Here is a 16,015-nt window from a genome sequence, read left to right as displayed (position 1 = left end):
AGATCCACTTTCCTGGATTCTGCCAATTAATATTTTCTACGAATCTCACAAATTGAATAGGTGAACTGAACTATTTTTTAAATAAAGGGGACCATCAACAGTCCAAGACTGCAAAGAAATAGTGGATTATACAGCTATTTACGGTGTAATACACTGCAAAGGAGACCCATAATTTAATAATACGGGTTTTTAAAGAAATACAAACTATACAGATGGGTGAACTAATTCAGTGTTCGCTTGTAAAACGTTTTTGTATAAAACAGACTGAGAAGAGGTTATGATTTTGATGTTATCATACCCTTTCACGAGCAGTAACCGTGTCCTCAAGGTCGTTAAGGACGACACATGGGAAATTGATTCCCCCTGATAACCAAACATGATAATCTAGAGGCTACAGAGTCACGACCAAAGATTTTTAAATTGCTCTATTGTCCTGAAGAAGGTGACGAAATACTTTATGACCGAAACTCCGCGTCAACAGTTTGTTTTTCTTTTTTGTAATATTTGTAAACTGACAAATGTTTTTTAATAATGTAAAAACAGTGTGCTCTAGCTAATCACTTATAGTGAATTTTTGTGGTATCATTGTTAAAACTTTTTAATAAACTCATTTTTATAAGCATTCCTTTTAAATATTGTTTGATTTTATATATTTACATTTGTTTCTCTTCACACGTGATTTTGTACTTTAGCAACTTGGAAATTTATTGTTTTCCTTATACATTTAGATCACGGATTTATTTTATCTGATTCACTAGTCTTAGGGTCTTCTCCTCAGACTTGGGAAAAGGGAACATTTGCTCTTATGTTGATATATACCCATCCCTTTTCCGAGGATCAGAGTACCTTCCTTATATTGTGACAGCATGTTGTGCGTTTCCCTGCACAACGTGGCAGGCACCGCGCGGTGTCTGCCAACTTGTGCATGGAACCCCCCCAGTGCACAACTGCCTCCCTCCTCCCCCCCCCAGAGGGGGCCCGTAACAGCCCCCCCGAAGCCAGCCTCCGCCAGCCTTTCCATGGCGGTTCAACCGCCATAGAAAGGCTGGCTGACTGCAGCATTGTGATCGGGCGGGCGGTGCCATAACCCCGGTCACATCCGCTCCGCCAGGCAATCGCAACGATTGCCTGTGGCGGAAGCGTGGCACGATTTCCCCCCCGCCATCCTAATGTGGCGGGGGGAAATGGGAGCCAGATGGCGGAGGGACCGCCACTGCCAGCCCGGCGACGGCGGTCCCTCCGCCATCATAATGAGCCCCTAAGTTAGGTCAAACAAGGTGCTGATCAATATACATACATAGTTTACTATTCCCACTCCAATGTAACTTAACGTAGAAAAGGTGCAGAACACTAAACTTAATAAATATACTATTCTCTCTCCAAACATAAATTAATTCATAAAAAATGCTAAACATTATAAACCAAAAACAATGTTCCCCCTTCATTACAACAAAAAATATATTAACACAAAGCAACATTTTTTTTATATTAAAACACAATGTAACTTAATTAAAATACTACACAACAATCCATAAATTTAAGAAAACATTTTCAAACAAAATTTGGTACAAATATTTTCAATTTTTAAAATTAACTTAGTCCAAATTCTAAAATTTATAAAAAATGTAAAACATAAACTTTTTACACAACGTATTAAACAGAAAGTATAAAGTATTGTAATAATTGAATTTTATTTTTATTAAAAATATTTAAACTCCTTTCATAATCACCTATTTGTTACAAATTCATTTCATATCAATAATTTAATATTATTTTTAAAATAAATACTTGAAACAACACAAAATTAAATAGCAAAATAACATTCAAAACTTGTTAATATTTTTGTTAAATACCAAAAAATAAATCAATAACCCCAAAAAAACATAAATAAAAGTAGCATGATACAATAAATGAAAGCCTTAAAAAAATATAGAAATTAAATGTCAACTAAATACAAATCTAAATTCTTTTATAGTATTTTTTAAGTATTTAAATTTAAAAATAAATTTTCAAATTATTTAAAAATACCAACTAATTATAACCAAAGAAAACACAAATAATGTATTTTTACATTTTTTTCACAAATTAAATTTTAGTACAAAATATAAAAAACTTTACAAAAATATATTAATGTTTTATTAAAAATATAAAAAAAGTTAGATTTTATTACAAAATTTAACAACTTTTAAATCCCATATTAACTAAAAACCCAGCACCCCATCCTAAAATTTTATTTTTTTACATTATTTTTTTGGTAAAAATTATTCTAAAATTTTCAACAACTTTAAATTAATACCCATTCTGATCACCTACTATACCAACTTCCCAATCTTAAATACATTCATCTTTTTTTATTTAAAAGTAAAAAATGTTTTTATTTTTTTAATGAATTTTAAAATAATCTATCACTCCTATCCACTAAAATACCAACATCCCACAATCTTTATCAACAAACTAATTACAATTTAAATGTATCTTTACATTTTTTCAATATTTTACTACACATATGTTACGAATTTTATTCATTTGCTTCACACCCTTCTCCCTATAAACATAACATCCCGCTCCTAAATCCTTTAAAAATCTATATTATTTAAAAAAATTAAATATTATACAATGTTATAACACTTTTTTTGTTAAATTACTCCCCAGCATAATGCCCCACAAACCCAAAGTCCTGCTCCTAAAAAATTATTAAACACAACATTTTCTCTGTTAAATACAACACCTAGGGGCCGATTCCGATCCGGGTCGGAAAGCACTCCGACCGAGTCGGATCCGGAGTGTTTGCCGACCGAGCCGGACCCCTACAGTCCGACCGAGCGAGTACGATGCGCACGTATGCTGTCGGACTCGGTTCGGTCGGACTCCCAGAGAAGCCAATGGGAACCGTTCGTACGACGCGTACCTGGGCTCCCATTGACTGAATGGGTACGTCTTGAACAAGTGCGCCCCCTACAGTGGGTACGCGTCGGTGCCACCCGCACCGTACATGCCTGTGTTGGAGAGACCCATAGCTCTCCCCCTGTGTCCGAGTCGTAGGGCTGCGGGTGTCGGGGTCCGACGTGGACCCCCAAAGTCCGACTCCGGGAGCTTTTGCGAGCCGGACACTCCGGCTTTCATAGGCTGTCCGACACGTGCATCGTACTGGCTCGGTTGTAAATCGCATCCATTGCACGCCGCGGTTAGCTTCCGACCGAGACGTACGGAGCGGTTCGGACCCGGAAACAACTCGCTCGGTGAATTTCATATAGCTCGCATCGTACTCGGCTGGAAAACACACGTACGGCTCGTAGTTTTTCTGGCCGAAAACGATTAGGTGCCCTTCCGACCGAGATCGGAATCGTCCCCCTAATGTTAATATTCTGGACTTCGATATTACATACCACAATGTTTCAAACACAAGATATTCTTGTCAGGCAATATTTTTTTATTCAATATTTTTTGCCTGAATATCTCAGTTGGGGGAGGCGAAGTGAAACACAGATCTCAGTTCCCTCTATCTTGAAGATGGGGAAACACACCCAATCAGGAACAGGCCTATGCTCTCCTCCCACAATAGGGGGGTGTAGACACCCCAGGTAGGGGACTCCTTTGTCCCGACCGGCACACCCCTGTAACGCCTCTAAATCTATTATTTAGGGGCATCCCTGTACCTTGCCTCCTCAGATTCAATTCTACAAGAAGGACCGCAGAGCTGTGCTGCAGAGAAGGACAACTGCTTCAACCCCAGCCCTACTAGTCCGTCTCCTGCTTCGGAACCCCTGCAAGTTGAAACTGCAGAGTCCTGCAGCCAGCAGCCTCCAAGACCCCTGGGGACCTGTCCTGCCTTCCAAATAGGCTCTGATCTCCTGTGGACACCGGATTTCCAACAGCAACCCAAGCCAGGACTGCAGATTCGGCTGGATCCATAAGTCCCCACCAGTCTGCATCTGATGCCTATGGTCTGAGTGGCCCAAGATCCCATTGTTGTCTTCCTGGCAAGCCTGACCTGAAATGCAGCATTGCATGACCTTCTCTGACCTTCTCCGACGCCTGCAGCCTCATCCTGAAGGTTCCCCCTCACTGCGACCGGAACTGGTGAGAAGAAACCGCCACGAAAAGACACCCTTGCACCCATAGTCCCTGAGTCATGAGGTGCCCGACCAACGGCGTCATGGTGTCCAGCAACTCAACATCATCCTCCAATCGTTGGCTCCCTTCTTCCAGTCTTCTTACTCCAGCCTGCAGTAGGAAAGCATTGGGCTCCCGACACCACCTAAGTAGTCTGCACCTGGCCTCCCCAGTGCTGCTGGTGGTGTGGACTTGGTGCTGTATGGTACCCCCTTTATCCTTCCCTTAACCCAGACAGCTTGCCTCCCAAAACCGCATGGTCTGCCCGTGAGCAGCCACCAACCGAGGTGCCAAATAGCCCCATTGGATAACATTGGCACCCCTGCAGTTTGCACCCAGATGCCCTGGTGCAGCTGGTGGTGCACCTTTAGTTCTTGCCTAAACCTTGGGGAACCTTGGTTCTACCCCCCCAAACTCAGTTACCAAGGCTGTTTACTCACCTGTAAACTTTACCCTTCTTTTTCCACCGTAGGATTGTATCGTTTTTGTTTTCCCAAAATTGTTCTAAGTTTTGATCCTGTCTTGTACCGCAACAAAAGTAGCTTAGTCTTCACGAGTTAACCTTCTTGCTAATGTACTACAATGCCCAAACTGTGTGTTTAGTTTGTGTCGTGCAATAGTAGGTATGTAACTGAAAAGTAACTTCCAGGGATGTAGAATTTCTATAGCCCGACGCCCAGGACATATTGTTTGGGGTCAAGGGCAACAAGTTTTCATGTATATTTTGTCCTTGGGACAAGTAGGGCCAACCCCCCTGCAGTACAAACCCTTTGGTTGCCAATTGGGAGTACCACATTATGGATCAGGGAAGGGCACTGTCTGCAGTTAAGGTATTATTTTTGCCCATATATTAATGCTGTTCAAACTTGTATTTATGGTTCATTAATTGAAAGTCTGTATTATTTGGGTGAGCGCTCTATGTAAATGTTCTAAGCTCTGACTGCACTACTAACAGTGGTTCCAGTATAAAAATGTGTACACACGTTTTCAAAGTTTAGCAATATGAGGCTATGTATAATGCTCCCAGAATGCTCTCTGATTTTATGCAAATATTTGCAGAAGCTTGAAAGCAAGATTGATGATTCTTTCTTTTCGAAATAAAATGTTCATAAAAAAATGAACGCAGGAAAAAAACATTTAGCTAAACTGCTGTAAAATTTCAGGTACCCTTTCTTTGCCGCATCATTTAGTAACGTGTTGATGCATGCTAGTGTTTCCCGAAAATCTTCATAATGGAAAATCAGTGTAACCAGTTTTAATGAGATTATAGGAAACAAAAATAAAGAAGCATTGGCAAAGCCAGTAGGTCTGGAATTGGTGGTCAGCTTTTTAGTTTTGTCAATGTGTGATTTTTTTTGGCATGGTTTTTGCAAAACCTTATTGGTGTGGGAGCTGCCGGGCCCTCACTATTATAACAAACATTGGCAAAAGCAAAATGTGTTTTTTGGTCTCAAAAAGCACACACTGCCATAGTAGCTACTGGCACTGAACCAAAACTACATTGTGTGCGGTCATGCTCCTTGTGAAAGAGCAGGATGGCGTCACTCACAGTGAAGCAAGTCGATACAGAGAGAGAGACAGAATTTTAACAAACACAAAAGGTCACGGTCAACGCCAGACCAAATTAGGGGCCTACTTATTAAAGAGCGCCTCAAAAGTGCACCCATGGTTTATGTCCTCGCATTAAGTGCAGTTATACGGCTTTCGTGAATTCCCAAGAATTTACAGAAGTAGGACAAGAAATAGTACTCCTAGAAAATATCTGTGAACTGCATTTTAGCATGAGCAATTATGCGTGTGTAGATTTGCTCATGCGAAAATCTCAGTGTGTGCAAGTTCACTTTCCCTCCAACCACTTTTTTCCCAACTCTGGAAGAAGGTTTACATCTGCTTTAGTCAGGAGTAAATTTCCAGCATTTCTCAGTATGGGAAAAGATTAGAGAAGAGTTGTTGAAAACCCTTAAAACATGCAAGTTAGTAGGTTTTCACAGACTCAAAAGGACATTCTAACCCTGGAACTATTGCTTACCACTACCTTCTGGTTTGTATGTAGATCTGCGGAAACCAAAGGGGCAAGTGGATTTTGTTACAGTGCAAGTAGATAAATGTAGCAACCTCCCCCATGGACAAGTCGATATTTTATCAAATTCCACATCCCTGAACTACAAAGTGCTCACAATCCATTTGCCCGACTGCAAAGTAATTTGAATGCTTCTATAAAACCAGTACACACTCAATAGCAGGTAAGTTTAATCTGGTTCTAGTAATAAAAATAACAAAGTAACAACTGGATGAGCAAATTGGAGCTTTTTGACTGAAAAATCCCCCAAATTACGAGAAAAGTTTATCTTCTCACTCATATAAACTGTATTTATTATTTGATTGGTTGTCTTTTTCATGTTCTTAAATCCTTATTGTCTAATGTGTTTCATCATTTCTCATACAAAGTGGACAATACCTCTTGTGCAACTCTTGAAACTTTGGGGGACTCGCTCATCTGTATATAAATACTTTATTGCTGGATGTCTGATATTGCTTGACGTGTGAGTGTGTGTTTATGACTCAGGATGCATGATGTGGATGAGTGAATGTGCTGTGGGATGTGCTTTGTGAATATTTTATCTATATATGTGTCTTAACAAAGTTCATTGGATACAGTGATTATTAACAATTCACAGTAGTAAGCTTTTTGATAATCCCTATGTAAGTGTGTCTTTGATCACTATTTTGTCCTGAGTTGTTAGTGTTCTAGATATCAGTGACTATTTGCACGAATAGATTTATACAGGTAGAGATCTTCTTTGATTGTACTTTTGATTTCCCCTGCTGTTCTCTACCTATATGTGATTTAGGGGGACCCCTCTTTTTGAGTGACTACCCTCGGATAAGCCTGACTACCACAAAAGAGAGTAAGATATCCTCTACTTTAGCCTCTGCTATACCTCTGGGGATCCACTTGACTTCGTGCACACTGTACCTGACTTTGGTATAGTATATACAGAGCCAGCTTACTAAACCAAATAATTGCGTTTTAAGTGATTGTGTTGTATGTGTTTTATATACAATATATGAGATTTTTATATAATTTTGTGTGGCGTCTCTATAGTGGTGTACCTGGTGTATCACTGGTGTGTGTTGTGAAAATGTTTTACGCATTGCTTCTTGGATAAGCTTGACTGCTATGCCAAGCTACCAAGGAGTTGAGCAGGGGTTATCTTGGGTTGGTAATTCCCTTACCCTGACTAAAGTGGTGGGTTCTGCCTGCCCGGTATGTGCATAACCTACCCAACCAGAAACCCCATTTCTAACACCGGAGAACTGCCTGGGTTCTGCTGGAAACAGGGTGCTGGTGAGGTTGGTAACTGGCGCTACGGAGAAGCCGGACCACCTAAAAACAGGCTGCATAGGAGGACTTGGGGACAAGTACAAGGGCTCCCAAACGGGGGCTTGGTTTGCCAGGTGTCTTGGAGCTATGCGGCACGGACGGTTTGTCAGGACCCAGGCCAGGCAGCTCGGGTGCAGTGTGGTTGGGTCAGCTGGGCTGGGTGCGCAAAGATGCTCCTTGCGGTCCGGGACAAACAACTGGCAGGGCACAGTCAAGGCAGCTGGGCCATTCATGAAATGGGTCTCAGTGATGCTGATGTCCTTTGACAGCTGCTTGGTCCTGGTGCCATGAGAATCCGGACTGGATTCTCACTGTTGGTGTTTAGTGCAGGGTGTCCAGTACCCGGGGCTGGTGCTGCACGGCTCTGGTTGGTCCTGGTGTCTTCCTACTCAGTGGTGAGACAGACCTGACCTTCCAGAGCACGAGTACCTTCTCCTGATCGTCTGCGGCATCAGGAGGACGGGGGAGCTGCAAGGCAGTGGACCTGACTAATTGTCAGTGACTGTGGACTGTAGGGAAGTAGTTCCTCAACTCCAAGAGAGATTGTAGGCGAATTCTGAAACCCTAGCAGGCTATCCAAGGCTTTGCTAGTACTCCAGCTCGCAGGACGATTAACTCTGTCACAGTTATTGAGAGACTGCTGAAGACTGGCAGGGTTTCACGTCAAAAGTCCACAGTTCTGCTTCAGTTCTCTCCAAGCAGTGACTCTTCCTTGTTCTCTTGATCTGTCGAATCTGAGTTCTTGGGTTGAGGGGTGTCACCCAAATACTCAATATAGGGGCGTTAAAGGAGAGTGACAGGTAGCAGCCAATGGGCTACCTACCTTTAGGATGTCTACACTCTCAATATGACCACTTCCTGTGGGCCGTGGGCATAGCCCTGACACTAGAATTCTAATTCTGTCCATAACAAGATGGAGGAATATGAAAATTGGGGTCCGCATCAGCAGGCTCGCCCTGGGGGATGCCGGCTGATTGTTGGTATATGCAACGCGTCAAGTCACCAAATTGCCTGGGGTAGTGGAAGTGACATCACACACCATTTGAACTTTACTGCGACTCACATACACACATGCTTAAACATACACGCATGCTTAAACATACTCATTCACACACTCTCAGATAAACACACTTGTCTACAGGCATGCATACAACATACATTTAAAATAATGTTTTACTTACCATAACTGACAGGGTCATATTCCAGCTAAGTATACTTATTTCTTTTTTTTACACTAATAGTGAATATTATTATTCACTTTTTTGTGTAAGAAAAATTAAAACTAGGAAAATGGAGCACCAAATTATGTCCATTAGGGTGAGCTGCTCCTGTGTTGTAGGCACTGATTTTGCCACCTCCGAGGCCAAGGGTCACTAAGGCAGTGTCGGGGGTTGGAAGGGGCAAGCCAGGGGTCGCAGTGGGACCCCTGGCGACCACCAAATGAGGTGCATGGGCACACCTCCTAATCTTACTAATTTTCCCGCCTGTCTTGCCGCCAAAAGTGGGAACAGGACAGGGAGGTAGGCATCTCTTTTTGTTTTTATTTTCCTTTTCAAGTCAGATTGCATATCAACTAGAGCACAATGACAGTATATCATGTAGCATACTGGTAACACATTACAAATCACAGTCCTATATGCATCATACATAGTCAGAGTATGGTACTTCATCTGTTTGATTATAAAATATGTTTACCCACTGTTGGAAAGTAATAAGTCCAAATTGTATATAAGTAGATTTATTGGCAGCACGGCTAATGCATCTTCCCAGGTTGATCTTTCTCTTTCACTTTCTTCTCCACTGGACACATCACTCTTCTTGTGAGAAAGTTATCAATGATGATATAAACGTGGGCAAGCTGGTGAGAACCTACCAGTAGTTCCTCTGGTGGTGCGCACGCGAGATACTTTCTCCTTTCCTACACATTTTTTTGCACATATACATTTGAATTTAGTGGTATTTTTAGAGCACTGACTGACCACATTCTCATTTCCTCTCGGTTTTCTTTATTTTAATAGATTACGAGGCACGCAGGATTGGGTTACACTAAGCCATTAAATAGGTGATTGAGGTTCTTGATAAAATTATCTTTCCTCTTCCCAGTCTTGTGTATATATATATAAATAAATTGAGATAAGTGCCTACATGTGCCAGACCTTTGTTGTTAAAATAGTTGTTTAGTGGAGGGTGCTCTGGCACATTTTTGCCCTCTATAGCTCCTCATTGGAAATAATATGATCTCCAGAGGGAACTGGAGCCAACAGTGTGAAACACAGATGACAAGAATCCATATGGAATGTGGAATCCCACACACAGATATACAGAGCTTATGCCCATGAAACCATACAGCATGAAGAGGAAAACAATACATATATATTATACATGCTGGGTTACAATGCATAAATCCGGGATGTAACACATCCCCATCATCAGAAAATGAAAAGCAAGAGGAAAGAAACTAACATATAGTTAAACAAAATCATTGAACCTTTTTGGAACATTTCTCAAACGGTTATTCATTTTAACCAGGCCTGGGCGTAGTGGGGCTACGTGGAGCAGCGCGTAGTGTGGCAAAATCTACGCACACTCGCGCGCTCCGCGTAGACCCACTACGCGCCGCCCGCCCTAATTTTAAAATAATTTAAAGAAGGTTAAAAAAAGTAAATAAACCTCCTTACCTTCAGCGCAGTGTTCCGGGGCTCCCTCTTCTTGCTGATGGTAACTTCTTCACGCAAAAATTCCAAATGCGCCGCTTGCAGGATGTATAAGAGAAATTCACCAGTCATCCAAACGGCTGAATAAGAATACTTCCGGGGTAAACCAATAAAAATAAATTCCAAAATTGGTAGGTTCGAGAGACACTCTGTTCCTGTGCTGCAGTGTAGACTAGAGTGAATCTGTGATCTTCAACTCTTCGCCATTGTTGGAAAGTAATAAGTCCAAATTGTAGATAAGTAGATTTATTGGCAGCACGGCTAATCCATCTTCCCAGGTTGATCTCCAGAGGGAACTGGGCCAACAGTGTGGAACACAGATGACTACAATCCATATGGAATGTGGAATCCCACACAAAGATATACAGTGCTCATGCCCATGAAAACATACAGCATGAAAAGGGAAACAATACATATATATTATACATGGTGGGTTACAATGCATAAATACAGGATCTAACACCCACGATGTTCTCTCTGCTCGTATTCTCGACCGGGTTTGAGTATATCTCTCTCATCCAAAAATATCTTCTGCACTACATCTGAAATAGTTAGCAGAATTTCACTGTTGTTTCTCGGGAGACATGTCCCAACTAAGTAAAGACAGATCTTTCATGCATCCCTTCCAGGAGGTGCGTCATGTCCCCTCATTATATCACAATGGGCCATCAGGTAGGCACGCAGGGGGTCCCAAATGCCCTTTGGTCTGGAGGATAAGGGATGTAGCTCTGCATAAGTCATTTTTTGTTCTTGCCAAAAGAGGAGATCTTGAATCCAGTCTTTAAATTTAGGTGCCGGCCCTCTACCCCGTCTACACGCCACCCTACGTTTGTCCAACAACAACCCCAGCGCCACGTATCTTGTACAGACAAGTGGGTTCTCTTTTGTATTATCTAGTAGTGCTATGATAGGTGATACAGCTAACTGGGTCAGAGAAAGGGAAAGACACAGAAGGAAAAGATGGTGAAGGAACTTAATCTGATAGAAGGGTAATAGAGTAGTGAGGGATCACCTTCCGAGGTAACACCAGAGGGTACCGCAACCCATCCCTTCCCCACCTGGTGACGGGAATAGAGGGAGGGGGGTGCTTGGGAAGAGTAGAGATATTTGCTCAAAAAGCTGCAAAAGAAAGAGTAGAAATGCGATAATGATTAAATCAGTCACATCACCAACAGTACGCTTTTCAGGTGGCATTCTGGCCCTGGTAATTTAGTGGCGGTATCGTTTGTACGACTCTCTGAGATGCTCACGACCAATCCCTTAGGAGTTCAGTTACTCGATCTCTTACATCGATGATGGCTAGTCGTCACCCTGACCGCCCACCTCCCTACTGGCTGGGTTTCTCTTTGTGCATTTTAGGAAGTCCTCCGCCTGCTGTGGTATGGTGAAGAAATGTTGGTACCTGATGGGTAACTCAAAGGCATGCCGGATACCTCATTGCATAGTCAATTTGCGCCTGCTGAAGCTTCTTTTTCACCGGTACGAATTTCCTCCTGGCTTCTTGAACTGCCATAGTAAAATCCGGGTATAATACAACATCGTGTCCGTCAAACGTGATTTGCTGTTATGCCCTGGCTAGCCGGAGGGCTGTATCGCGGTCTCAAAAATTGAGCAACTGGTGATGATGGGTCTGGGAGTAGTTGCTGGGGGCGGTCGAGGCCCCAACGATCGGTGTGCCCTCTCCACCACTACTTGTGCAGAGAAGGCATATGCTCCAAAGGTGGTCCGTAACATGTGCTTGACATAGTTCTCCATCCTCCCAGTATTGGCATTTTCCAGCACTCCTTGGATACGAATGTTGCTGTGCCTGGAGCGATCTTCTAGGTCTTCATTTTTAGTGCAATAACTTTTAACAAGCGATCCATTTGAGTAAGTTGTGCTTTCCTGGCCGCTGATGTATCCTCCAAGTCAGATATTCTCTGTTCCGCTTTACCAATTCGGCCGTCATGTTTCTCTAATTTTTGGGCCATGAAGTCTATTCGGCTGCACATGGAGTCCGTTTGTGTTTCTATTGAGGTGAGGCTGTATTTCATAGTTGTCAAGAGGGATTTGAGGTCTTCATCAAGGGATTTTGAGGCTTCGAAGAGTTGGTCCATCGCTTGCTGATCACTGTTTCCTTGAGTTTGGGCCAGCCTCCGGGGCTCAAACTGTAGTTTAGCTTGTTTGGGCTCCATTCTGCACATCTTTATCTGTTTGCTGGTCCCGCATTCATACTAACCACTGTGATTTTGGGAGTTTGCCTTGTGGTTAATCTCGTCTGAGCCGCTACTGCTGGATCTTTGCCTTTATGGAGCCTGGACCATGAGGCGTCTGCAGTCAATTTGTTTTTGACTGTGAGGGTTTCTCGCACTTATATGACCTCTCCAAGCGTATCCTATGGTCCACAGTGGTTAGGTCCTAATATCGGACGCCAAGGCGGGTCACTTCATCCCCGTTGACATGCACTGATCAGGGACTAGGGATATGGGCCCTGTGTATTGCTGCAGCCCGCACATCAGAACGCCGCGCCCACACTCGCTGGCCGGCCAACTCCAAGTCAGTCAGTCCTGCGGCCTGCTTGTTAAGAGATTAGGCCTCCTGACTGCTTGTGGACTCTTTCCACCTCCGAGCCCCACAGCGGGACGCCACTGCCCCCACAGTTCACTTCTCAATGATTTGTGGGGACCATGCCCCGCCAGGTCGTGCATCTGTTGGAGCCCCCGGCCCACTCGCCGGCTGTATCCGTTGCAGCCGACAAAGATAGGCCCCAATCGCCAGGTCTATCTTCCCTGAGGCTTCCAGGCTGCCAGCAGCCGATCTTTCCCAGTCTTCTCCATGGTCGAAGGCAGCCTTGGGGAGTCACACCTCTCCCAGGTCGCACCGAGTGGAGCCTGGGGCTCGCATTGGCCTCGGATCACCTTCTCTGCCACGTAGCAACCAGGCGCCATGGAAGAAGGCCCAGCGCTCGTGGACCACCCGGCCACAGGGCTGCTACCACCGAGGACTAGGCCCTACAGTCAACCATAGTCCCCTGCTGTGGTTCAGTTTGGGTGCCCACGTTCAAGATCTGACTGTCCAGGGTCATTTTGAAGCCAGATTCCAAGGCCTCCACGTCAGCTACCTGGAACTTCTAGCTGTTCACCTAGTGTTGAAGACGTTCCTACCTCACCTGATAGGCAAGGTTGTTCTTGTCTGGACGGACAATATAAGAGCCATATATTACCTTCTGGAGCAGGGGGAACATACTCTCCACACTCTGTCTCAGCTGTCCGAGAGTATTTGGCGTTTGGCTCTCTGTCACAAAATGTGTTTGTTAGCGCAGTATCTTCCGGGAATGGACAATGATTTTGCCAACTTCAGCAGAATGCGGCAACAAGTCCAAGAGTAGGATCTCCACCTGCAAGTTCTCCTCCACTACTTTCACAGATGGGGAGTGGGAGTTCCTGTTTGCAATAGCACAAAAGGCCAAATGCCCAATCTTCGCCTCCAGGTTCCCACACTCCCAATCCAGCTGCAATGCACTATTGATGAGCTGGTCAGGGATATTTGCCTATGCTTTTCCTCCTCTCTCTTCCGTTTGTGGTGTGACTGCTTCGGCAGATGTCCCTCACACTCATCCTGGTGGCACCCTCATCGGCCCTCCAGTAATGGTTTACAAGTCTGCTTGAACTCTCTCTGGTTCGGCACAAGAGGCTCCCCAACACGCCAGACTTTCTTGCCCAGATCCATGGCACCCAGATCCCTCAACCTTGCAATCTAGCTCCTGAGGTCATAGAATTTGGATACCTTAATTTTCCACATGAATGCATGTGCATTCTCAAGGCCTACCACCTGTGACTGCTATGTGGCAATGTAGAAAAGATTTGTCTGCTACTGTCCCTCAAAAGTTATTGACCCTTTGAAACCGCAATACAGGACATTGTTACTTACTTTACTTGCAAGTTTCTGGTAAGCTTTTACTTCCATATGATTGCATCAGACCGCCATGGCTGCCTAACTTCCGAATATACAGCACATCTCTCTTATCAGGATACCAACCATTCAAGCTTTCATGGAGGGTGTCAAAAGTAATTCCTTGTATGAAAATCAAAAAGAACTAGCTATTGAGTAGAAGCTCAAGATGTGTGTTTCAAGAATAGGGGAAAAAACATTTGTTTTTTATGAAAACCCGACGGAGTTCCGATGCAGGCCAAGTAGGTTAATACACGGGTCTCATGCTTTGACGAATATGTGACTAAAAGCCTTACCCCTCCCGGAATTCATGAGTTTTTTTTCTGATAATACCAGAGTACAAAACCGCTAGAGGAAATTTTCCTCTCACATATATCGCACCTTAGTGAGTGCGTCACATAGCTGGTCACACATACTCTGTAGGCCACCTTTTTAATTCACTTCTCACATAAGGTCCTGATGAAAGCCATAGTTAACCAGAGACCTGGCTGAAACATGTTGACTCCACTCACATCCGCTGCCTTACTTTTAATACTGCCAAGGGCCCATCATTAAAATAACCCCTGTGGATACTGGGACCTTAGGACAGTTTTAAACCTACACTCTCAACACCACTCACTACACGATACCTGCTCTGCTGTAGCCAGGCATCGTAGCACACCCAAGGCACGCTCGGTGCCCTGGGTGGGGCCTGATGATGAAGCATGCCACCAACTAGGTTGGTGGGTGAGGGCTTTCATAAAAAACAAATGTTTTTTTCCATATTCTTGAAACATCTTGAGCTTCTACTCAATAGCTAGTTCTTTTTGATTTTCATACATATACTAGGGGAGGAGAACTAGCCATTTTCTGTTCCTCTCTCTCCCATTGATACCTATTATTATTATTAAAAGTCATTCCTTCTCAGGTCCCACCGGCACCCTCATGGAATATCAACATTGTACTCTCACGACTCAAGGGCCCTCTATTTGAGCCTCTCTATTCCTTCCTCCCGTCAGTTCCTCTCTTGGAAGATGGCATTTCTGGTTGCTATCACATAATTCAGGCATAAATTTGAGCTTCAGACATTGACCTGGAAGAACCTTTCTTCCAAGTCCATAGGGTAAGGGTTGACCTCCGCCCCACCCCCAAATTCCTTTTTAAAGTAGTGTCTCACTTCCACCTTAATCAGTCTATTGACCTTCCAGTTTTTCCCCCCCCACAACCTGATTCAGTTGCAGAATGGCCTCTTCATGTTTTGAATGTAAAACGTGCCACCCTGAGCTACATTGATAGAACCATGGTATTTAGAAAGACGCAACAATTTTTTGTTGCTTTCTTCCAACCGCACAAAAACATGCCTCTAGCCAAGTCAGGCATTGCCAGATAAATAGTTGAATGCATCCAGACATGCTGTGCTAAAGGTTGGAGGACTCTGCCCACTCCTCCTAGAGCGCATATTACTCCAAAGAAAGGAGCCTCTATGGCAGAGGTCTTCAAACTTTTTGATGCCAAGACCCCCCTGTCAAAATGTTTTAGGTGTAAGGACCCCCTCCTGACAAAAATGTCTAGAACTTGGTACTCCTCAACATTGACAACTATCGACAACCGTAAACACCCCAATTCCCAAGGCAAATCATTTTTACAGTGGGGAAATAATATTGAACAGAGTTTATCAAATGAAAGATCAGTGAGCGTGGGGGCGTGGTCAAAGGTGTGGCTAAAATCAAAAGGTTTACATGGTTTGGTAAATCAGGGGCAGTGTCAACATCCATGGGTGTTGTGTGGGGACACCCACCGCAATGCCCATGGAACTCCTACTTGACAGACTAAGGCAAGGCAGCGACTTGCGCTGCTTTGTCTTACTCCATATGTATGAGGGCACTCATAGCCA

The 16,015-nt window shown here is 43.7% G+C and overlaps 1 protein-coding gene and 1 long non-coding RNA gene across 8 annotated transcripts in view; one reads left to right on the top strand and one right to left on the bottom strand.

Moving 5' to 3' along the window:
- LOC146830547 (E3 ubiquitin-protein ligase RNF31-like) overlaps nucleotides 1-16,015 on the top strand; it is a 325,057-nt gene that overhangs the window by 156,820 nt on the left and 152,222 nt on the right. The window contains exon 2 of one of the 7 annotated variants that reach the window (XM_085604767.1): nucleotides 6,966-7,022. The exons of the other annotated variants lie outside the window; for them this stretch is intronic. The gene's annotated coding sequence lies outside the window, so the exon portion shown is untranslated. The remainder of the gene's footprint in view (nucleotides 1-6,965; nucleotides 7,023-16,015) is intronic. 7 annotated transcript variants of the gene reach the window in all.
- The window catches only part of LOC146830548 (uncharacterized), a 126,839-nt gene that overhangs the window by 34,846 nt on the left and 75,978 nt on the right, over nucleotides 1-16,015 (bottom strand). The window lies entirely within an intron of this gene.

Source organism: Triturus cristatus, chromosome 5_1, assembly GCF_964204655.1.
Source record: "Triturus cristatus chromosome 5_1, aTriCri1.1, whole genome shotgun sequence".
Taxonomy (NCBI): domain Eukaryota; kingdom Metazoa; phylum Chordata; class Amphibia; order Caudata; family Salamandridae; genus Triturus; species Triturus cristatus.
Note: the sequence above shows the minus strand (reverse complement) of the source record. Positions and strands in the feature narration are given on the sequence as shown.